Source organism: Cavia porcellus, unplaced genomic scaffold (genome assembly GCF_034190915.1).
Source record: "Cavia porcellus strain 051 isolate PalLab524CR breed Dunkin Hartley unplaced genomic scaffold, mCavPor4.1 scaffold_35, whole genome shotgun sequence".
Taxonomy (NCBI): Eukaryota; Metazoa; Chordata; class Mammalia; order Rodentia; family Caviidae; genus Cavia; species Cavia porcellus.
This window is the reverse complement of record NW_026947518.1, coordinates 1,592,362-1,616,015: the sequence shown is the minus strand read 5'-3', so window position 1 is coordinate 1,616,015 and position 23,654 is coordinate 1,592,362.

Genomic DNA, 23,654 nt, shown 5'->3' with positions numbered 1-23,654 from the left:
TGATGGTATGAAGTCTAAGAGTAGAGGCAACTACTCTGAAGATGGCAAGATGTAAAAGATATGCATTGGGGGGCTGGGGATTTAGATCAGTGGCTTAAGCCCCTGCCTGGCAAGTGTGAGATCGTGAGTTTGATCCCCAGTACCAAAAAAATAAATAAATAAAAGATATCCATTCCAGGTTTGATTATTAACTGCTTTCACATCCTACAATGTCTTCAAAGTTGCTTTTATAAAAATAGCTATGCAATCTTATGCTTAACTATATAATGCTTGATAGTGTGGAAAATTCTATTGATAATAACAAGAGAAGCATAGTAAATACTGTACATCACCCAATATTGTGGTCTTATATATCTTTTTCATATCATGATTTTCTTTTTTTTTTTTTTTTTTTTTTTTTTTAATTTTTATTTAAGGAGAAAAGAAAAGAAAAAAAAAACAGTGAAGGGTACAAGTTATACAGATTTACAGAAGAAAAAAATGCGCAGTAGGAAATCACTAGTTAATAGATTACATATTGCCATCTTAGAAATAATTGTTCAAGTCACAGAATTAAAGTTTGTAGAGTGGACATTCCAGCAATGATACTGCAAACAGTTCTGTTCAATGATCCATTAGAACTCTGTGATATCATTTTCTGTCTTATACATTTAAATATACATGCAGTTATATAGTTTAGAGCATTTTCTTTTCCTCTCTTTTGTACAGTGACTATTACACATTTTGGGTTTCATTGCTCCCACTGTTCTTATTGCTTTTTTGGAAGAGAGTAAAACCAAATGTGACATAACAGAACAGAATCGGTCAAGTCAAAAGGGTGGATATAATAGATAATATAAAAACATAATACAAGGTGATCAACAATGGTTACCCTAATGCCTCCCGCTATTTCTAATAGAATTGCCTATATCATTAGTTGTAATACTATTGAACAAAACCATAAAGGATAAAACCGACAAAACCAAAACATTGGAGATATTGTAGGTCTTCAAAAGTAGATAGAAGTCAACGAGAATGGGCGTTATAATGAATCTCATTATCTTCTCAGCTGATGCCTAAACTTTCGAACCTGATACTATTCAGCAAAACAGAATAGAGGAACCTCAGTCAAAAACAAGATGGTGAGAGTAATACAGGGCTTCAAATCGAGAAAATAGAAAGTCAAAGTGGGTTACTATATTATATCCTGCTATATTTTTCCCTTTAATTAAATGGATAACAATAAAAAAGTATATAATGGAGTGGAGATTGAGAAAAAGAAAAAGAGGGCATAACAGCGAAACAGGGCAGATCAAGACATAACCTTTTAAGCAGAATAGTGTTTCACCACCAGATATTTCCGACTTAAAAATAGTTACCATATTGACTCCCTCCCTGAAGTCCTTGAGTACAACTTCATATACTGTAGCATTAAGTATATCAAAACAATGTAAAACCATTTAAGAGAATGACAGCATTATAGAGTATTTGGAATTGACTAACAGAAAATGAACAATGGTCTCTGTATAATCTCCTTGTCTTTAAAAGGTTTTTGCTTATACTAACATACATAACAAAATCCAATAAGATACAACCTGGTTAGACCATTGGAGACAGAAGAACAAAAGCTAGATGAGACTTCAAAACAAGATGATACTGAATCAGCATTACCTATTAAGATGTCATTTTCTCAAAAATAGCTGTTCCTATCATCCAATCTTCTCTGTCTCATTTCTGTTGAGCTCTTTTTCTGTCAGTAGCTGTCAGTTTGTCTTCTTCATTTTGTTCTCTGCTCCATTCGTTGTGGCCTCCCTGCCACTATTTCTGGGTTCTTTGTATTTTTCTTTTTTTAGAATATCCTGCAATACTTTCTGTAGAGTTGAATTGGTGGTTGCAAATTCCCCCAGTTCCTCTTTATCCTGGAAGCACCTCGTTTTTCCATCAATTTCCAGGGACAGTTGTGCAGGATATCTCAATCTTGGCTGGAGATTATTATCTTTCAAAGCTTGAATTATTTCCCCCCATGCTCTTCGTGATTTGATGGTTTGTGAAGAGAAATCTGCTGTAATTCTGATGGGTGTTCCTTTGTAAGTGATCTGTTTCTTGTCTCTTACAGCTTTTAATATTCTGTTCTTGTATTGAATTTCTGGGATTTTTATTATTATATGCCTGGGTGTTTCTCTGTTAGGGTTGTAGGTAGCTGGGGTCCTGTATGCCTCATACAGCTGAGTATCTTTACCTTTTGCTAAATTAGGAAAATTCTCCTGGATTATTTCTGTGAGTAGCTTTTGTAATTCACTTGTTTGTGTCCCTACTTCTTCTTCTATGTTCTTAATCCTTAAGTGGTGGCTCCTCTTATCATCTTCTTGTCTTTGTATTATTGCTGTTTGTTTCTTTGTTATTTTTAAGAAGTTTTTCATTTCATTCTCCCATATTTCAAGTCTGCCCTCCAGTTCAGATAGTCTGTCCTTAGTTTCTTTCAAGCTGTTATGCCAGTCTTGTATAGACTTATTAATTTCTTGATAGTCCCTTTGAACCTGCTTCACATACTCGATGCTTTCTCTGTTTTCTCCATCAAGCAATTCTCCCCTCTTTTTCTGTTCTTCCATTCCACCATCTGTTTTTTCCTGGGTGGTGTTTAGCATTTCTCTAACTATTCTGCATACTTCTAGCTTCAGATCATTGATAACTTCATTCCTGAATTGGTCTATGAGGCTCTCAATATGGTGCTTAATGTATACTGGTGCGGCATCCATTATTGCCTGTTTCTCAGGATTGGGGGCCGAGGAGCTTTTTTTGTTGCTTCCCTTCCCCATATTTTTTGTTCCTTATAAAATGCAATCTTACAAAGGAGGCCCGGCTTCCCTGCCTGTCAGCCACAGCCTGATCAAATTGCGCTGGCTAGTTGTTCCCGCCCACCGCTGCGCACCAGGGAGTCGGAGGAGGCAGCCTACGCGGAAGTCAGTCGCTCCTCCGGGCCATCGTCCGGCTCTGGGATCTGGGTTAGGCTAGTCTAGCCTAGAGAGTCCGCCAGCAGCGTCACTCAGGCCAGGCACTTTTCTCCAATCCCGTCCGAGAGGGGAATGGCGCCCAGAGAGATCTCCGCTAGAGTCAAACTGTGGTGGGGGGTCAGATTCTCACTCACCTCGCCACCAGTCAGTTTTCGTGTACACCTCTGTCCGTCCTTTTTTTTTTTCGACTCCGTTCTCCCGTTCCCAGAGCTCGGCGCGTCTCTCCTTGCTGAGCCACTGTGGAGATAGCCGGCCGCCGCACGGCGGGAAATCCAAACCGGTTTCCGATGGCGCGGAGTCGAGCCTCCTCACCGAGATTTTTCTGTTCCTATTTTAGCGCCAGGACTGTATTCCAAGTTGGATTCTCTCAGCCCAGTTCGTTCCTGAGTCAGCAGAGCATATCTCTACTGATTCGTGTCTCCCTAGTCCGCATTATTTCTGGCCTCTGAGCCGAACCTTTCAGAGAGCCTCTGGTAGTTGCTGTTGTCTGTCCGCCATGTTCTCTCAGTCCTCATATCATGATTTTCTATGAATTTGTTTTGTTGTCTTGTTTTGATCTGTATTTCCCAATAATACAGAAAGGATTGATATATACATAGAGATTCATACCTGGGAAGAATTTCTAACATATTTATGGGAACACGTTATATAATACATGATGTAATGAACAGATACTCTGAAGAAGAGACACTAAGAAGCCCAATGCAAATTCTGTAGCACTGTGATATAAAATTGAGCAATACTATTGATTAGTCTAGTCACTTATTTTTTGGTGAACTGTAATTTTAGCACTGCATTTGCTTTAATCTTTTGATGCACATGCTTCATTTTCTTTTTTATAAATGATGTTTCTGAAGTGGATGCAATATTTGGCATTAAGATATACATTTATAAGGCATGGAGCATGTGGTTTTGACAAAGTTGTGTTCTTTTCACATAACTTGCACATTAATGAATGTTATGTTTTCCATGTTGTGATGAGACAAGATATCTACTGATTCCCTAACATCACTGGACATCATACCATATACATTATGTTGCCTGATTTTCTTTCTCAGTCATGCAAATATTTGTCATTTAACTAAACTGTTGTTTTTCTATCCATCAGAATTTTAGCTGTTATGTTTATATTGCATCTTTACTTTGCCAGTAATGTTTCTCTACATGTAACAAAGTAGACCATAGTACTGTGAATTTCTGATTGCCCCATACTGACATAACCATAGCTTGTCTCTAGTGGCACATCACAAAATATATGAATATCTCCAGAAATTTTTAAATTTGGCATGATTTATGAGTAACCATACTTTGAAACCAATTTTTCTTAAATGTGAAGTTGTTTTGGGGGAAAACGTTGCTATTGGATGTATCATGCAAATGCCTTTATTTTAGTCATTGATGCTGTGAATGCATTATATATTTTGTAATTGTTATAGCTTTTTCCTGAAACACTGAAGTAATGACATGAAGTGAAACCTAAATTTTGAGCTGTCAACACAGTAAAAAGTAAATTTGCTAAATTAAGATTCAGATTGTGTTCTGTTTTACTGAATTGTGAATTTATACAATGACATATCTCTTTATTTATAAGGACCAGTGCCTGATGTTTGTGGTGTGTGGTGATTATCTTTAAACACATACACTGGGCCATGAGTCCCAGTTGGTTTCCTGTGGCCTGTGGTTTTCACTTCCATTTTAACATTCATGTAATTTGTAAAGTTTTTAATGCACTGTTGTTGAATTCAAAATCTGCTTAGGTTCCTATGGTATTATGTTTTTTAAAAATGTGGTGTCATGAAAACACAAGTGAGCATTTCATTAAATACCCCTAATCCAGTGAAGAGCACTTGCCCAAGTCTCAGTTATCCTTGGAAGAATACATTACTCATCTGTTGTGTAATCACCACTAAAACTATATCTATTTTGTACCTGAAGTACCTGACATGCTTCATAAACTAAAAGACACTGAAAACTACATTGTCAGCCTGTATTACTACAGCATGTGGCCAGATTCCCTGCAGCACATTTCTGTCTACCATCAAAGGGAAAATTTAGAGTTTGTATTACAGCTAATAATAGAATACTGAATCTATAATACATATATCCTGAGTACATGCACTTTCTCATTTTATCATGAAAGTAAATCTTACTGGTCTTGTTGATGCATACTTGTAATCCAAGCACCTAACAGAGCTTAAAATAGTGGAAGATGAATTTGAGTCTAACCTACACAATTAGTGTGGCCATGTCTCAAAATTTATCTTCAATTTCTGCAGATGTAGCTTAATGCTTTAGATCTCTTCCCTTTACTCCCCAGCGTCAACATTTTTAAATACTCACAATTACAAATCAATAGTTGTCCTTCTATCACTTGACCACCTAGCAGTTATCCCCAAGATTCACTTGGGAAGCCCATCTGTTTATGCAGTGACCATCCTGAGCATCGTTGGGGCAGTTGTCAATTTAATTCGTTCATTCTTGTATTGAGTATAGTAGAAATGTCACTTTTATATTGCTTGCTATTTTATAAAAACTAAGAAAAAGTATGCAATTTTTGATCATTTTGTATTTAAATAATTTCATTGGTAAGGAGTTACCAATAAAGATTGGCTAATGGTGATTACTTTAGTCCCAGCATCAGGAGAGAATGAGATGCTATGATCATGGCTTTGAAGCTGACTTGGGTGGCAACCGCTAGATGATTTAGCACAGTGTGAAGCAGTTGTTTTTATCTATGCATTTGAAGTTTAAGGAAACAAGAAAGTTGAGGTCAAGAATAAAAATGTATGATAGAAGAAAACAATCACTACTGCAAATTGTGATTTTTCTTTCACTCAGGAAATGTACTTTTTATCGTAATTTGTGCAGCACTTTCAAATATTCCTGTATTAGAGTAAAACATAGTGAAACATGAAAGAGCCAGGCATTCCATGTTCTGTATGTAGACGTATTAAAAACATTTTTTCTTAATGCTATTGCTGCTGTTTTGTGTAGAAAATAAGAAAGGGTGACAAAACAAGCAAAAAGGACTTTGTAAGGTTTAAATCCTCCTGCATAAACATAGAAGCCAAAAAAAGTCAAACAAAATGACAAAATAAACTACAGAATGAGAGAAATTTTACCTGTTACTCCCTGATAGCTAACATGTAACACCAATAGGAATGTGAAAGGAATGCAAATTTTTCAGAATATGTACAACTTGCCAAGAAATACCTGAAGAATTATAGAGCATTTTTGCATAATAGAGAAATTAAAATAGGGACATCATCTCATTGCAGAGAAAACAAATCATCACAAGATCTAAGGAACATACATGAGACTGCAGGAGTAAAGAAACTATTTAACCTTGCTGGTGGAAATGTAGGTAAGTAGTTCTACTACTGAAGTCAGTTTTTCAAGTATTCAAAAGACTAAAATTAGTAATTCTCATTAGTGCAGTGCTTCCTTTAGTGGGTCTCTTCCCCAAAGAGTTAAGGACATATTGCAGTGATGCATGCAGATTCCTGTTACTGCAGCAATAGTCATTTTTCTGTGGAGAGCAGCAGCAAGCACTGCTCCATCACCACCAAATATCAATGATGAACAATAAATACTCACCAGTGTACTCCATTTGGTAAACGGTGTGATATTTTATTGTGAAATGGACTGTATCTTAAGTTTTCCTAGTAGACTATAGGTCAGTATAAACATGATAGTCATGCTAATGTCACAAGGCAATCACTAGTACACTATTATGTTCATTAGATTTGATATATTTATCTTTTTGAGTAAGCATGTTGCTATGAAGTCCAGGCTGGCTTTGAGATCACTTTATAAACCAGAGTGGTCTCAACAAGTCTCCTTCCTCTGTGTCTCAAGTAATGGGCTCCATGCACAACCCACCAGGCCTAGTGAGGATTTGGTATATTCAGTGTATTCAGTATATTTTACTTCAACTGTTTTTGTTGTTAAAGCATTTCCACTATTTTACCTCCAGCATCTGGAGAAACCTCAGCCTTATTGAGGTGGACATGTGCATACCACCAGCCTCATGACATTCTCTCCTGGGTTCAGTGCTGTCAGGGTACTGCAGTGAAACATAGGTGTACATTAACTGTTTCTTTTTATACTTTAGTTAGAAAAGATTTTTAAAATTTCCATGGATAATCAGAGGGTCAATTACCCTGACTATAGTTTCATTCAAATGCCCACAGTTATGTAGTGTGTAGGACACACACATGGAAACATATCACATAGTTCCAGTGAGAGATTTGTCAAAGCAGATGTGAAGACTACTTTGTGAAGGTTTGTGTTCCTGATTATTTCATTAGAATGAGCCTCAGGTTTTCTCACTGTGGTTTACGTGAAGCAGACTAGATGATCACTTTAATATATGAAGTGATATAAAGCCTGTTTGGATTTTAAGTATCTAAAGAACTGCTCTGGTGCTGTGGCCTGCTTAGTAATGGTCAACTTGGGTTACCCAGTGAATGAAGTCATCATGGTTTTGGGACAGAATGTCCATTGATGGATTGTTTAAAAGAGCATTAAAGGAGAACTAGAGGGAAAGGAGCTGGGATGTTGATTCTCATGGAGAAGCTGTTAGCACTGGTTTTCCAGATATGATCTCAGCCATCATCATCATCATCAAAGAAGCTCCGGTCCTCATTATTGCTGTGCATGGCTACTGTTCTCTTTTGCTGATCTCTGGCTCTTTTCTTGAGCTTCATGCCTTGGCTCCAGTAATGATCACTCAACTCTTTGGCATAGAGTCTGTGACCAAAGAAACAGAGTTTCTAGCTTCCAACACTGAACTTTGAGCCTTCCTAGGGTACTATCTTAACAGAGACTTTCATGAAACATTGTAAGTACCTCTAAGTCTCCAGGTACACTTTTGATTGTCCTTGCCATGGGATCGAATTCTTCAGCTGTACTTGTGCTGGATATTGTTATAGCATTCAAGTACTCAGTTGGATTTTTTGGTCTCTAGTGTCTGAAAAACTCTACATCTCTCTAAATCTGACATTCTGGGATAAATATTTTTATATTATCTTATCAATTATAAGTTCCATGTTAAGTCTCTTTCCTCACAAACCCTGACTATAACAGATGTGAAAGGATAAGATGTGACTTTTTGAGACAGGAGAAATTTCTTTAGTTACCTAATGTTATATATCATTTTTCTCTTGGAGAGAAACCCAGCTATATCAATAGCTTGATTTTTAGGACTGTTGATAGCTTCTTCAGTACTATCAAGCCATTACATTGTGTGTTGCATGGGCAAGAAGTAGGTGTGTTAGGAACCTGCATGGTGCTGCCAGTCAGCTGAACATGAGCCTTTGCAACCTATGCTGTCTGGCCTCTGTGTACCTAAATTGTCACTAAAGAATGCACTCACAGAGGCAGTCATTTTTCATTGGAAAATCATTTGAAAGTCTCTCAAGTCTTTTACTGATGTTCTGATGTGAAGAAAAATGTAGGATGCACAACCTGAGTTGCCAAAAATATTTATGATAGCAGTATATACCTGTCTGAACTCAATTAACATTCAAAAATGCAAACCCAGACTACAAAAATGCTTTGAAAGACATTTATATGAAACCTGACACTGCTTTGGAAATCCTTGGTAAGTTTTATAAGGTCCCTACTACTTTTCATGATCCCCTACCTCCTGGGACAGCTGACCTGGTTCTTTCCTGTTCACACGCATGAAAAATAGCCACTTTTGTGATTCCTGATGTCATTGATGCTGCTTATACAGGCATATTGTTGATTCAATTGTGATCTCTCTTACCCATTCAACTAAATGTTTCTGAATCTGTAGCTCAACTAACTTGTCTTATGTCTCTTTTAAAACTTGTCATTTTATTTGTGGAAATCAAGGATTTGACTGCAATTTGGTGTCTGTTGCTATTCCCATAGGAGATGCATGCCAAAGCCTCACTTTAACTATTGACCACCTTTCCTTTTCATGTTTGCTACTGGAGCTGATGTTTCTCTTTTACTTCACTAACTTGGTGATATTTTATTTCCATTGTCAATGCTATTCCCTCTCATCTCTTAAGATGAACTGGAACACCTATATTCCTTAGAATTGATTTAACCACTACTATCTTGCTACTTACCAAGGCTTACTTTTCCTTTTTGCTGTCCTCTGCTGTTCCCTCTGCAAACACAGGGCTGTAGAGTTAGCTGAGTGGCATGAATGCCTGCCTTGCAAGTGCACAGTCATGATTTTGATCCATTGCTCTTTGAATCCCCACTTTTTAAAGAAATATTATTTAAAAGGAAAAAGAGAAAAAACAAAACAAAGTCGTGTGAGGGTACAAGTAATATAGACTACAAAAAAAAAAGTAAGTAATCACCAGTTAATAGATTACACATTATCATCTTAGAGATAGTTGCTCAAGTCACAGTATCAAAGCATACAAAGTGGACATTCAAACAGTGAGACTGTAAACAGTTGTCTTCAATGATCCAACCAAAAACATTAATATGGTCATCTATTTAACACCCCTAAACACACTTGCAGTTGTATCCTTTAGAGCACTTTTTTCCCTCTCTTTTTTACAACACAATTTACACATTTTGGGTTTTATTACTCCTTAGTTCTTACTACATTTTTTGGAAGAGAATAAAGTCAAATATGGCAAAACAAAGCTGTCAGTCAAAACAAAGGATAGACATAGCCCATGATGTAAAAACAGAGTACAAGGTTATCAACAATTGTTACCATAATGCCTCTTGCTTCCTTTTAAAGAATTGTCTATCTCATTAAGTATTATGAAGTTGAACTAAACAGTAGAGAATAAGACCAATAGAACCTAAACATTGTAAAACATTACAGGACTTCCAAAGGAGATAATAGTCAAGTCAAAATGGGCATCTTAGTGAATCTTTTGCCTTCTAAGTAGTTACCTATACCCTCAAACTTCATACTATCATACAGAATGGAACAGAGTCTAATCAGTCAAAACAAGATAGTGGGAGTATTATAGGACTTCAAATCAAGTTAATAGGAAATCAAAATATTACTATAATATATCCTGCTAATTTCTTTTAATTTTTCCCCTTAATTAAAAATCATAAGAAATAACTAAATAATTTTTTAATGAATAAGGGAGAGATTGAGATAAAAGAGGACATAACAACGTAACAATACAGGTCAAAGCATGACAGTTTCAGCAACCTAGTTCTTCAGCACAAATAATCCGACTCAATAGTAGTTACCATAATGTCTGTCTTTTAATTGAAATATTTGAATATAACTTCATATACCATAGCTTCAAATATTTCCATATCAAGCATCCCAGAATAAAGCCATTCCAATTAATAAGTGAAAACTTTGTAAGCCTTCAAGGCCACATAATGGGGAATCATGTGAATCCCAACTTTGTATAATCCACTCTTGTATCTTGAGCACTTATTTGTAAGAGGACAATATGTAAACAACTAGTGATTTCTTATAGTTTAGTTTGTCTTTGAAAGCATATATCTTTTCTACCTGTTTTCTGTTTTGTTTAGTCTATTTTAAATAAAAAATAAGAAAAGAATATCTCTTCTCTTTAAACAATTAAAAAGAAAAATGCACTTCCTGCACAGGTTTTACAATTCTCTTCATGGTGCTATTTACTTTAGGTCAGTTGTCTGTCCCAATGAGGCCGTTTTATTCCCTGAATCAAATACATTCTTGCCAGTATATACCTCTGACAAACCCTTTTGTATGATACAAAACTCCCCAAGACCCAACAGGGCTGATGCCTCTGTTGATCTGTGGAAGGGGCATCCTCTGTGTTTTTGCTAAGGTCTTGTGTGGATTTCTGCTAATTGTGTTTGCCCTGTATGGAATGAGTTGGCATCACAGGCTACTAAATGCAATTCCACCATTTCAACTCTCCCTGAATCAGGCCTTTGATCCTTTTTATAAGATCTCTGCTAGTTGGTCTAAAGCAAATCCAACTGGTTGATTCATAGTTGTAGTTCTGAAATTTGTAAGAAGGTATTGTAATTTGGAATAATCAGCCTGCTGAAGGCTTCACTGCATTGTAATTTGGCTTGATTAAGGATATGCTTCAGTGCACTCTGATTTTGTAAGATGTTTATCAATCTGTCCATATATCAGTTGCATGTTTGTCCAGTCCATTTTTAAGCAGTTGCTGCAATTTGCAGAGCTAGTGATGCTTCATACCTGTGAAGCAGAAAGCAAAAATACCCATACAGGCATGCTCAAGTGGCACAGAACATCTGGGAAACACGCTGAGGGCATGGAATGCTTGAGGTGAACAGGTGTTCCAGCACTGGGAACATGGGGTTTAAAAGGTCATCTAGTTTAACAAAGAGGCATGGTACAAGTACATAAATTGCCTTTTGGGAACTTAAATATTCTCACAGACCCCGACAAGTTGTGTGCTGATTTCTGTGTTTGTTTGAATCCACACTGATCATCTGTCTGTTTGTCCATTTGTCCACTCTGTGAACAGCTGTTCCTTCCATTTTAAGCTCAGTAACTTTTCTCTTTTTCCAAGTTTGCATTGTTTGATCAAAGATATGTTTGGGTTGTGAATTTATGAAGCATGGTTTCACATTGGTTGCCAGCTGCTCAAAATATCACAAAGACTGTGTATATGAATGCAATATGTTGTTATTCATCACTGATTTATAGTCTCATTATTTAGAAATTATATTATTAGGATGAATAAACGAAGTCCTGGAGGAGAAAAGATGGTGGATAGGTAACAGCAGGCCACAGAGACTGTCTGAGATGTCAACTTAGATTCCAAAAATAATACACCATAGTGAGACCTAGGCAGAGGGAGATAGACCCTCACAAGCCTGGAAAAAATTACGCTGAGAGAAACCATTTAAAAATATGGTCCCAGTGCTTCTACTGAAACAGCTACAGTCTCAGTGCTGGCACTTCTACACTTGATCTCATGCAGCCAAGCTTTATGGAACTACACTCATCAGTTTCATCTCACTGGAGATGCATTCGCACGGAGGATGGGAGTCAGTGATCTTAACAGACAAGCTGAGATGGCAGGGAACCCTGTATCAACCTGTGGTGAGTGACGGGAATAAACCTCTTCCATAAAGCTGCAAGAGATGACATTCTGGGATGGGGCAAGTTGGCCAGAACAAGGGGCTGCAGTGACTTCAGTCAGCTTCTCCCTTCTCAAGTGGGATTGATGGGGAGCACCTGACCTGTGTCATGCCTCAGGCTGAGACCAATAAGATAGCTCATACCAGTGCTGATGCCTGTTAGTTCACCCTAATGCAGTGAAGCCTTCAGCAGGCTGATTATTCCAGAGGGTCGGGCCCAGCATAGGCTTCCTTGGTCTGTATCTACGTAGTACACTGCACTGGATGGGGACATACAATCAGCACTTCAGACAAACTGTAACCAACAAAGATAGAACCTGGACTTCCCATATATGCCTGTATGGAAAGAAAAAAAAATAATAAGAAGAAACAACAAGAAAGCGTTCCCATTCCCCAATAATGAGAACATGGATCCAGGAAAGGTAAATGCAAAGGAGAATGAGGACAGCAAACATGCAATATCAGACATGGGTCCAGTAGACATAAAGCAGTATCTTCAGGAATGCATAGATAATTTGAAAGGTGAAGTATTTAACTGAGTAAAGCAAGATATAAATAGAATAAGTTAAGAAATGCTAAGCACCTTTCAAGAAAATACATGGAAAAAGGGAACAAAACAAAAAATGGGGAAAATTGTTTCATGAGGAAAATAGAGAAAAGATAGAAAAAAGGAAGCTGGTTCAAAGAGACAACCATGAACTTAAAAACTCCTTTGCAAGTTGGCAAAATTGATTGCAAGAAACTAAGGTAGATTATCCAAACTAGAGGATAGGTTTGCACTGTGGGATCATGAAAGGAAAATTTTCTAAAAATAACAAGGAAATAAGTAGTAACAAGACAAAGACTAGACGATGACAAAAGGATGTATAGCTTAAGGATAACAAATGTGAATGAAGAAGCAGGAGTACAAACAAAGGAACTACAAAGGCTATTCACAAAAGTAAGGATAACATCCCAAGCATATGAAAAAGAAAAGATACTCAGGTGTATGAGGCATACAGAACTCCAGCCACCTAAAACAAAACAGAACTACACATAGGCATATAATAATCAAGATCCCAGAAATCCAATATAAGAACAGAATATTAAAAGCTGTCAGAGAGAAGAAACAGATCATTTATAAGGGAAAGTCCATCAGAATTACATCAGACTTCTTGGCACAAACCATCAAATTGAGAAGAAAATGGAGTGAATCATTCCAAGTCCTGAAAGAAAATAAACTACAGATCAGATTGATGTATCCTGAAAAATTTTCCTAGAAATTATGGGGAAACAAGATGCTTCTGAGATAAAGTGGAAATGGCAGGATTCACAACCATCAATCCAACCCTACAGAGATTACTATAGGACATTAGAAAGACAGAGAAAATCACCAGGATTTCAGGAACAGTGGTAGAGAGGCCACAATGAATGGAGCAAAAAGCAAAGTGAAGAAGACAAATGCACAACTGATGACAGAAAAATAGAACAACAGAAATGAGACAGAGAAGGCTGGATATAATTTCTAATGCAGATGTCCTATATACACTAAGTTAAGGAAAAATGAGAGAATCACAGGCAGAGTTGATCAAGAAATAGGGCCAACCGAGTTGCTCTTTATAGGAACTATATTTGACTTGAAGAAGTGTATTTGGACTAAAATTGAATATGAGAAAATAGAACTCGATGTGATAGGGAACAAGAGAGTAATAGGGGCAACTGGACCAGTATTTATGGGTAGGTTGGAAAGACAGGCTTTAATAAGTAAAGAAATACAACTAGAGATCAAGGCCAGGAGTGAGAAAGTTCAGAAACACTTAGATAAATAGCAGGTTACGCCCACAATATAAAACCAAGGGTGTTGGGGAGACCCCCAAAATACACAGAACACTCTGGGGGAGTGAAAGGGGAAGAATAGTCTTTAAAAAGACAGAAGGAGATACTGCTATAAGTGTATCAGGAATTAAATTTATATTACTTGTACCACTCTGCTTAGATAGAACTTATTCCATCCTAGTTTTTATACAAGCACTACATCAGAGGGCACAGACAGCTATCCCAAAAATATCAGGATATAGCACAGTAATCATCTTTAATTTCCTGTTAATTTAAACTGGATCCCTCTATAACTTATATTGTTATATCATTACTGATTTTAGTTAAATCTGATATGTTTGATTGCTTCTTATTATTGCCTATTGTATTCAAAACCGTTAGGTTGATAGTATTGTCAGAGTGTAGACAACTATACTGAAAATAGCAATTATTCAGTATAATACCCATTCTGACTTGATTAATATCTGTTTTTGTAGCTCTACAGTATCTACAAAGTTCTATTTCTGTTAATACTGTTATGAAGCGATATATTCAATTATACTTTATCTGATGATATAGCCATTTTTATTGATGATAACAAGAGACAACACAGTATCCAAGGTAGAACTACTTGTACAGCAGTTTTAAATGTCTTTTTAGTTTTATGTATGTTTAGGATTATGTTTTGCTCTGTCCTGCTTTGTTCTGTTTCTCCCTCTAATATAGAAAGGATAGTAACACATGTTAAGATGCATGCTTCCATAAAACCTATCAACAATTTACAAGAACTTATGACACATAATGAAATGAACAAATACTTTGAAGGAGAAAAAAGGGACTACAGTATTCAGTGCTGATTCAATAGTGTCACGATGTGAAATCAAGCAATACTATTAATCCTCAGTTAGAGTGATTTTAATCTGCTTTGGTTTCTTTAAACTCAACATAAATGAAGATATGGATAAATACATACATGTTTAAGTGTATAGAATTGATTGCCATATTACTTAGTTTTTATTAGATAGTTGAACAGAACTATTTGCAGTCTCTCTGTTTGAATTCCCATTTATATGTTCCACTTTTGTATCTTGAACAATTATTTGTAAGAGGACACTATGTAAACCTAAACTAGTGACTTATTACTGTTTATTCTTTTCTTTGAATGTATGTACTATTTATGCCTGCTTTCTATTTTGTTTTGTCCTTCTTTAAATAAAAATAAATTTAAAAAGATAAATAAATAAACAAAGTCCCTTAGCAGTGAGACTGGTGGACCAAGCTCTGATTGATAAATAAGAAAGCAGCTGTCTGGTAACATTTTTAACCAGTTTTTGTCCATTGATTAGAGACCTCAATGATCTCCAGAGCATTATAGGAGACACCTTAAATAAATTTATGAAATATATTCCTAAGTGTTCACATTGGTCATTATCAAATGAACTAATACATGTTTTTGGTTTGATGAGGCCTGTATAAAGGTTTCACATGGTTATGACAGTTGATTGTAATATGATGTATTGCATATATTCGTAATTCTGGATGCATAAGACTCCATGATTGTAAAGTGGGGATTATTTATGGTAACAGATTTTTGTCTCATGTGCACACCTTTGCTGATAACAAACACTTGTGAGATTCACATTCAACTGAAGATCAATATGCTGTTCAATAATACACAAAAACTACTTGTGTGTTAGATAAGGGTGATTGACTAAAAGGGATATTTTATGTCAAAACAGGAATTTAGATTATTACAAGAATCTCATGATTGTCATGATGCAATACTATGTATGGTTCTGATTCCTGATATATTATGTAAAATATGCAACTGTTAGTACTGTAGGTATTCCAATGCTAAAATGTCCATGGATAGAAGAAAATAGGATTCATTTAATGTTCTAAGTTGTTTCATGTTTAGATAAAATAGTAATGTTAAACTTACTGCCTCTAATATACTCTATTGTTACCAAAAACTTCTTTTGGATGTTTGATAGGTAAGGTTTGGAAGCCAAAGCTTAGAGAAAGAGATGGGCTAAATGGATAGCCAATATTTTGGCCCCAGGCCTTCAAGGGTGGTGGAGACCCAGGATATAAAATACCCTTTGATTGCATCATCCTAAGATATTCAGTGAGTTCCTGGTTGTCTCATCAAGGAGAAGATGAGACCACAGAGGAAAGTCACCTTTAATGCAAGGTGTGCCTAAGAAGAGTCACCAGGAGAAAAATCTCCCAAGCTTTCACAGAGAGCAAAGTGGTCAAGCAATGATTGTGACTCTTCTAAGTGGCTGACACTGACAGAAGAGCCATGAAATGTTATGCATGGTTCTAAGATAACTCCTGAGAAGACCTAAATGACCTTGATAAGAAGTAAGTTACTGACTGTAGTTGTCATGGTTTATGCATGTGTCCCGCAGGCCTCATATGTTTGCATTGTGCATTTGTGATGGTTCATTGTCTAGTACTTGGATTGATGGTGTCAGTGCTAAACCCACATTGGGGTGGAGCCAGGATGTAACTCAATGGCAGGAAGAAGGTGTGGCTTGCTTTTTACTGGTTCCTGCTTGCTGTTTGCAGTCTCCATGAACTGTGGCCCAGCCATACCTGCCTGCCTTGGAGCCAACTGAGTGTGAACTGAAACCTGCAAAAACTGTAAAAAATAAACCTTTCCTTTCTCAAATTGGGCTTCAGGTATTTTGTCTCAGCAACAAGTAAAAAGTAATTAAGGCAGAATTTGGTACCTAGGAGTGGGGTCATTTGCTGTGACTATACTTGACCATGTGTTTTGAGACGCTTTGGAAATGGCTTGTAAGCAGAGTTTGGAAAGGTTTAGACATGTCACCTGGATGCATAGAGCTGGAGCAGCTTAGGCTGTTCTGTAGAGGGGACTCTGGTCAGAGCTCAGGAGACCAGAAGCCTGATAGAGGGTCTGATGGTAAAGATCAGGCTTGGGAGGTTTCTGTTGGGAAGAAGGACTGCATTGGTTGTTGGACTCCACAATGTGTGTGTTATGGCTTGGCAGAAGGTTTTTCTGCATTTTGCTCCTGCCCAGAGACTTTGCTGAGACTGAGACAAAGGGCAATGGACTGATTAATCTTGCAAAAGAAATTAAAAAGCAATTAATCTTTGAGGCTGTGGCATGGCTATTGTTGGGGGCTTTTAGCCAGATTTATGTTGCATATCAAAAGCAAAGAGATCAGCAGGATAGTGTACAGTGCTCTGAGTTTGGCCAGAAGGAAAATTCCAGGAAGTCTGTGGATTGCAAAGACAGAGTTGAGATTTTGATTCTTGAGGAGAAACAGAGAGATAAGAAAGATGGCCATGGGGCATCATAGGAAGGGATCCCCACCCTGTCCAGCCTCACTGCAAAAGTGAAAGAATTTGCTCAGAGGGAATAGCTGCAGAGTGCCATGGTCCAGAATGGCGACAGAGGCCACTTGAGGTTCCAGAATGGTGGCAACTTGGAGAAGCTTTTCCTCACAATCAGGTAAACAGAGCCCTGAAATCCAGGCAACTGACCCCTATAGCCAAAAGACAGAAAAGCCTAGGTACTGCTGCAGTCAGCAGCAAACCTTGGTGGCATCCACAAGGTGCTGATTTTAGGTGCAAGGAAAATGCACAACTTCTGAGGCAAGATGGCATCCACCTCAATTGCAAATTGCATGGGCGGCCAAAAAGTGTGCCCCTGAGAGGGCAATTTGTGAAGATGTAAGGGTGAAGCCAAAGGTGCGGTGGAGACTGCAGAAGTTTGGAAAAAGCAGGAATGTGGATGATTCAAGGGAAGCTGCAAAAAGAGAGCAGAGAAGATTTAAGAGAAAAGCTGTGGGAGTTAAAATCAATGGAAGTGCCATGGGGGTGGATTTACCCAAGCCTTTTGGAGTTTGCAACAGGAATGCTTCTGATGCTGAACATGGAATTCTAGGACTTAATGTTCACCCTGCTGGACTTATTTTGTTCCCAATGCTTTATTTTCCCCTTCTTGTAGCTTTTGGAATGGTAATGTTTATCTTGTGCCTTTGCATTTGAGAAATGTTTAACCTTGTTTCATTTGTACAGGGGTTATAGTTAAGGGTTTGCCTTAGATCTTGGAGGAGACTTGGGAATTGGACTGTTCAGCAATGCTGAAACATTGAAACGTTGGCAACTCGTGGAATTGGATTAAGTGTCTTTTGTATAATGGATGTACATGAGTCTTGGGGGTCAGGGGTGGAATGTCATGGTTTATGCCTGTGTCCCCCAGGCTTCATGAGTTTGCATTGTGCATTTGTGATGGCTCATTGTGTAGTACGTAGATTGATGGTGTTGGTGCTACACCCACATAAGCGTGGAGCCAGGATGTAATATAATGGCAAGAAGAAAGTGTGTCTTGCTTTTTGCTGGTTCCTGCTTGCTGTTTTCAGCTGCCATGAACTGCAGCCCAGCCATGCCCATCTGCCTTGGAGCCAACTGAGTGTGGACTGAAACCTCCAAAAACTGAAGAAATAAACCTTTCCTTTCTCAAATTGGGCTTCAGGTATTTTGTCTCAGAAACAAGTAAAAAATAACTAAGACAGTAGTTAATGCATGTCTCATGTTAGCTTGGCCTTGGCTGGCCTCTGAAGATATGGTGTAATGTAAAATCTTGGCTGTGGGGGAAGCTAGGATCACTAACATCCTCTGACAATTGCTGGCTGTTATGAACTGATGGACCATGATGAGTTTAAATTGGAGTTCTCCTCAATGCTTCCCCACCTTAAGCTGGCTACCCATCCTGGGAGTCAAGAAAACAAAAAAAAAAAGAGAGATGTTGGATAGGGTTGAAGATGAATACATGTGAAGGGCTGTGGTGTGGCCTGGGCATGACTGAATTGAGAATGAGGAGACCCCGCAAGGAACAAGATATGCCACAGCTGAGGCCACCTGGAGACTTCCTGGATAGTTTTTCTTAATTAGAATCATCTGTTGATCTGCGGGTTCCTTGAACCTCTCCCAGGGGACTGCTCAAGTTTTTACCATTGTCCACTCACTTCCTTGTTTGCTCTGATTAAATATGGTGTGCCTACTGACAGGTGGCTGGCTGCTTAGCAGAGTTATGAGTTCTGAAGAAGATTTCACTCTTCCTGTTGCCCTTAAGACAATGCCACTTCTCTGATTCTTTTGGTCCTTTGCTGTGCACTTTTTTGTGGGCTAGATATTTAGGCATAGGCCCCAACAGAAAATTAACTTCCAGATAGGATAACTGTAAATTTCCTGAAAATTTTGTTGTGTGTTAATTTGTTTTACCTGTAGACAAAAGTGTTATCAACAAATATATTGCTAACTTATCAACATATGCTACCTTATTAACATATTGTGGGGTATTATAGTGATTTCTAAGAAGGCACGATTATACACCTCTTTACATCATTGTGAGTATTCTGCATAACTTTTCTAAGTCAGTACTTATAAGTGAAATTGGTAGATAATAAAGGAGGCCTCCACCAACTTGCTAAGTACTATGTAACATGAGTCTCGGTGTTTCTAGCAGTTCATTTCTTTTAACCATGAATTCCTCACCAGATGCCAGTTATGCCTGCTTGGCAGAGAATGGATTGTACAGGAAATTAAGTGGTTTTGATCTCCAAAGAATTGCTGGAGTCAAACTGAAACAGGTAAACACTAAAAAACTGTCAGGGTTTTCATAGATTAAAAACTCATTTACATAATTAGTTGAAGAATGAGTTGATGCATTTGGAAGATTATTCAGAACATACAGCTAGCTGAATTATATTAGATATTTCTTTCTTTACTTTTATACAGGTACAAAATACCTGACTTACAGAATTTAATATAAATATATTCTTTACCTCATTGTTTCCATGAGGGAAGCTTTTGGCTGTTTCCAAAGCACAAATATCTTGGAAAAAAAGTGAAAAGCATAAGGTAACTTTTGTATGAGGTCAAGGAGCCAGAGAACAGTTTCAGAACTTAAGAGGAAGGATCCAGGGACCAGATTTGGTTCATGGGTTCCAACACACATGGCTGCAGTTTATACATATAGAAGCGATCATAGTAATATCCTACACATTTCTGAAGCCAAAAAGGTGTTAACAAATGGATCAACAGGCTTTAGGGAATATATGACTGCTAGGAATATTAAAATCCGAAGAGTATTATACTAAGATGCTAAAAATTAAAATAATTAATTAAAAGATAGTTACCAAAATAGTTACTTAAAAAAGTAGTTATTAGTAATATTGTCATTCTACGGAGCTCATTACCCTAATAACCAAGCACCACCCACATGGTTATAAATTAACTGACCGCGTCGTTCTGCTGTTCCGTAATGCATCATCGCCCCCACCTTAGTGACCTGTGTGCTATGTGAACTTTTGTTCCCCTTGTAAGAGATAAATGAGGCTGTGTCAACCACTGTTCCCTTTATGAGAGACAAATATTCCTGGAATTGGCAGACCAAGGGCTATGAACTGGCTAACCACCCACTGTGAAAAGCCTCTGACCTCAAGCAAAGGAAACAAAGGCCCACCTTATTTCTATTTCTCACTATGTACTTAATGATCAATGAGCTAACCATAAATAAACTATAAAAATCAGCCAAAACTCTAACTCAGTTGCACAGCTTTACAAATTCCATCTGCACTGTGTCACTGGGCCAGCTAAAATAAAGGCGCTTCTTTTAAAAAAGACGTCTTGCCCCATTTGTCATCTTGGAGTCTTGCTCTGTTTCTTCATCATGGGGCCCTGCTTTTTTTGAGTAGAGTACAACAAAGAGCTGAGTGCCAATTAGTGACAAGGGAACTATATGGCAAGGGAAACTTAGAGCATGAAGTCCTTGGGTGTCCCCACCTCACCAGAAGGAAATTTTTAATTGGATTAGGAATTTGTTCCATTTCAGCAATAATTGTCACCCCCATGCTTGGCAATATGATCACTTTCAGAATTCTGCATTTATATAAGTCTGAATGAGTAGCAAACTTGTCTTGGAGAACTGATGCACGCTTTTATTTCATCCTTACTCTGTTGCAGACCATTACTATCATTTAAATGCAATGTCTTCACTTTACATGGTAACTGTGCTCCTTTGGTGTTCACATACTGGGTTTCTAGGTGGAAAATTAATAGAAACGAGTGAAAGTCATGAAAATGAAGTCTGCTGCCTCTAACACAGACTTCCAACTCTCTGTTCTGTTGTGTCCTACCTTGGCCTGTTCTCAGAATATTTTCTGACATCAGTGGATATTTATTCCTGGAGGTTGAACCTGAATCCTGAAAACATTTGCAGCCCATTATGGAAAGAGTCCACTGATCCTTGAAAGAAAGCAGGGGTAGCCATGAAATGGCAGGGATAAATAGGAAATTTAGAGACGAGCTAACACCACCACTTCTCAAAATTTAATGAAATCGAATGGTAAATGGTACTTCCCAATTCATTCCTGGAAGCAAGCATTACCCTGATACCAAAACCAGAGAACAATCCAAATAAGAAAGATAATTACAGACCATTCTGCCTAGTGAACATTGAAGCAAAAATTCTCAGTAAGATACTGCCAAACAGACTGCAGAATATAATCAAGAAGATTTTACACCACGATCAAGTGGAATTATTCCATGGGACACAGGGGTGGTTCAACATACATAAAACCATACCTATAATACACTGTATTGACAAATCCAAAAGCAAAAATCATTTGATCATTTCAATACATGCTTAAAAGATTTTGCCAAAGTCCATCACCTATTCATAATAAAAAACCTACAAAAATTGGGAGAGATGATCTTTATCTCAATCTGATAAAAGCCTTTTATTACAAACCAACAGTCAACCTCATACTAAGTGGACAAAAACTAAAAGCTTTCACTCTAAAATCAGGAACAAAACAAGGATGTCTACTTCCTCCACTCTTATTCAATATAGTCCTGGAAACTAGCTGGAGCAATTAGACAAGAGAAATAAATAAAAGGAATAAAGATAGGAAAGGAAAATCTTAAACTATCATTATTTGCAGAAGACATGATACTCTACTTAGAAGACCCTAAAAATTCCACCAAAAGACTTCTAGTTTGAGAAGCAAATTCAGTAATATAGCTGGTTACAAAGGCAACACTCAACAATCAATAGACTTCATAAACAAGAATAAAAAACTCATGGAAAGAGAAATCAAGGAAACAATAACTTTTACAATAGCATCCAACAAAATGAAATACTTAGGAATCAATCTAACAAAGGATGTAAATGACCTCTACATTGTAAACTATAGGACTCTCAACAAGTAGACTGAAGAAGATGTTCTAAAATGAAGAGCTATCCCATAGTCTTGGGTAGGGAAATTCAATGTAGTGAAAATGACCATACTTCCAAAGCTATTGTACACATTCAGTGCAATCCCAATCAAAACCCCATAGCATATCTCAAAGAATTACACAAAATAAATCCTAAAATTCATCTGGAACCAGAAGAGACATAGAGTAGCAAAGGTGATCCTGGCCAACAAAGAACAGATAGGGTTCATTAAAATCCCTGACTTGAAATTATACTATAAAGGTATTGTGATGAAAAAAAAGAAGGTGTGGTACTGACAAAAAACAAAACAAACAAAACCAGACCCAAAGATCAAAGGAACAAATTAGAAGCTGGAGAAACAACCCCAGACCACTAAATCATCTTATCTTTGACAAAGGTGCCAAACAGTGTCATTGGAAAAAAAGCAGCCTCTTTAATAAATTGTGCTGGAAAAACTGGCTCTATACATTCTGAATATTATCTTTCAACGTGTATTAAGCTAAGATCAGAATAGATGAAAGATCTTATATTAAAACAGAAACATTAAATCTGCTGCAAGATAGAGTAAGTAAAACTCTTGAAGACATGGATGTAAGCAAAGACTTTATGAAGAAAACATGGATTGAACAGCAAAAATCCAAGAGAATTAAGTGAGAATCTCACCCTACTGAAAAACTTTTTAACAGCAAGTGAAATCACTAACAGAGTGAAGAGAAAACCCACAACGTGGGAGAAAATGTTTGCCAACTGTTCCTCAGACAAAGTATTTCTATTGAGAGCACGGAAAACTAAAATATTTCAGTCTTCCCAGATTTAAAGACCCAATCAAAAAATGTGCATCTGAGGTGAAATACACAGTTCTCAGATGAAGAAATAGAAACAGCAAATAAATATGTGACAAAATGTTCTGCATCACTCGCCATTTAACAATTGGAAATTAACACTGATATGTCACCTTGCCCCAGAAAAAATGCCTACTGTCAAGAAATCAAGCAATAAGGAATGCTGGAGGGGTTGTGGGGGGAAAAGGGACCCTTCTCCATTGTTGGTGGTAAAGCAACCACTGTGGAAATCAGTGTGGAGATTCCACACCAACTAGGTCCACAGGTCCCACTTAACTCAGGTATTCTACTTCTGGGTATCTACCCAAAAGAATAAAAATCATCATACCACAGTGATATATGTACACCCATGTTTTTAGCAGCACAGTTTGTGGTAGCCAGATCTTGGATGGAATGTAGGAACTCTAGCTTGCCAGACAAGTACTTAAGCTAAATCCCTGGACCACTTTTTTTTACTTTTTAACTTCCCAATAAAATGGGTTTGGGAGAAAAAACAAGGACTGAGGTAAAGACTTTCAGTGCAAATACTCATCAGATGAGCTGAGATCAACATTCCAGAAAACAGCCAGCTCCAGAAGCCTCCACCATGTTTCATTGGGGACCCACAGTTACAGGGTGGATTTTTTTCCGTGATTATTCTTGGTGGGGAAGGCAGGCAGGAGAGCAGGAGCCAATCAGTGATGAAGAGGCTGG